We start from the raw sequence: 2,209 nt of genomic DNA on the forward strand, positions 1-2,209 counted from the left end.
GGCAAACTGGCTGACACTGACGGCGGCGGTGCACAAATGCTGCGCAGCTAGCGCCATTCGACGGCCAACACCGCAGTTCCTGGTGTGTCCGCTGTGCCGTGCGTGTGATCATTGCTTGTACAGCCCTCTCGCAGTGTCCGGAGCAAGTATGGTGGGTCTGACACACCGGTGTCAATGTGTTCTTTTTTCCATTTCCAGGAGTGTATATGCAGAGTGCGTGTTTACTTTGAAAGCGAAAGGGACAATGGTGGGGCTTTGATATTAGTGAGTAAAATGATTGGCAGAGTGGGAGAAGCATAGAACATCCCTGTAACGGCAGTGAAAAGAGTCACAAATAATAAAGAGGCTGCCAATTCAGCTGCGGGCCATGCTACTGTGGCGTCTTGAAAGTCAAGGAAGAGATCGTGTCGTGTGACTTAAACAACTTCGACGAAAGTGCTGTCAGGAAACACATATACACGTACTACAGCAGGAAGGAGTATCCGACACTTCAGAAGTTGATGGCACCACTGTCAGACAGTGGATTTTTCACAGGCAGAACGACAAGTCTCTGCATTGGTTTGAAAAAAATTGGCTCCCATTGGAAAAAGTTCTCGGGACGAAATGTATTAATGGTACACGGGGACATTGTATCATGGAGATGTCGTTTCTTGTGCGAGTTGCCAGCAGTGAATCCCGAAAATGTAATATGAATTGACGAAACATGGGCCCACTTGCATCATGCACGTTCCGTCGCATGGACAGACGACACGCGCCACGAAACTATGAGTCTGCCAACTGGTAATGGAGGGCGACTAATTCTTGTTCATACCGGCTCCATGAACGGTTTTATGCCCGGGGCTATGATGATATTGGAGTAAAAAAAAAAACTGTCGCGTACCACGAGGAGATGAGTGCAGATACATTCAAAGTCTGGTTCGTTACTCGTTTGCTACCAAAAGTCTATTCTGGTAGTGTTTTTGTAATGGACAATGCGCCGTACCATTCTGTACAATTAAATAAGACACCAATGGCTGCTGCAGGGACAGGCGAAATAGTCAGCTGCTTGAAAGACAATAGAATAAGCTTTGACGAGAATATGCGGAAAGCGGAACTTCTGGAATTAGTGGAACGATACGAGCCGCAGAAGATGCATTCTGTGATTGATACATTAGCAGAGAACCACGGCCACAGAGTTATATGTCTTCCACCATACCACTGCCATTACAACGCAACTGAACTCATCTGGGCTCAAATAAAAGAACATGTTGCGGAGCAAAACACGCGAGTAATGCCAGAAAATTAGAGGAACGTCGTGAACCACATGTGGAATGAGAATACAAGGTCAAACATAGAAAAAAGTGTAAGAGAAGAATCCATTCATAATACTGTAATTTCTTTATCAGACGATGAGGACAGCAGCAGCGAAGATACCGAAGACGATGTGGTCGTGACTGGAGATGACCAATCAGAAGACGATGATATTGAGGTGTCCGTTGTCCCGCACGAAAAATAGAGGTAACTTCCTTATTCGATATTTTAACGTAACATTTGTGCGTTTTGCTTTACCCTGTTAATGTTGAAAATCTGATTGTGTGTAATTCTTATTTTGGCTGGAACCATAGTCGTGGTAATTTTTTAATGATGTTACCGCCGTTTGACGGTAATAATTTTTATTATATTCTCATACGATTCATAATTCAGCCATAGGCCATTTTCAAGTACAGTAACTTATTTATATGTCAAAATATATCAGACTGGTATGAAATACAGCGAAATCTGAACTGTGCAACAATGAAAGATAAGTAGTTGCAGTCAAATGTCTGCAACAACAATAAAGAAAATATTTATGTGTGTAACATCCTGGCAGATTAAAACTGTTTGCCGGACCGAGACTCGAACTCGGGACCTTTGCCTTTCGCGGGCAAGTGCTCTACCAACTGAGCTACCCAAGCACGACTCACGCCCCGTCCTCACAGCTTTACTTCTGGCAAGTGCTCTGCAAGGTTCGCAGGAGAGCTTCTGTAAAGTTTGGAGTGTGGGAGACAAGGTACTGGCAGATGTAAAGCTGTGAGGACGGGGCGTGAGTCGTGCTTGGGTAGCTCAGTTGGTAGAGCACTTGCCTGCGAAAGACAACGGTGCCGAGTTCGAGTCTGGGTCCGGCAAACAGTTTTAATCTGCCAGGAAGCTTCATATCAGCGCACACTCCGCAGCAGAGTGAAAATCTCAT

General features: G+C 45.1%; 1 non-coding gene across 1 annotated transcript; it reads right to left on the bottom strand.

Moving 5' to 3' along the window:
- Window positions 1–1,860: 1,860 nt before the first annotated feature.
- On the bottom strand, window positions 1,861–1,935 carry Trnas-cga. The gene has a single exon. It is a non-coding gene; the product is annotated as a tRNA-Ser (tRNA).
- Between the last annotated feature and the right edge of the window lie 274 nt (window positions 1,936–2,209).

This window comes from Schistocerca piceifrons, chromosome 8 (genome assembly GCF_021461385.2).
Source record: "Schistocerca piceifrons isolate TAMUIC-IGC-003096 chromosome 8, iqSchPice1.1, whole genome shotgun sequence".
NCBI classification, from domain to species: domain Eukaryota; kingdom Metazoa; phylum Arthropoda; class Insecta; order Orthoptera; family Acrididae; genus Schistocerca; species Schistocerca piceifrons.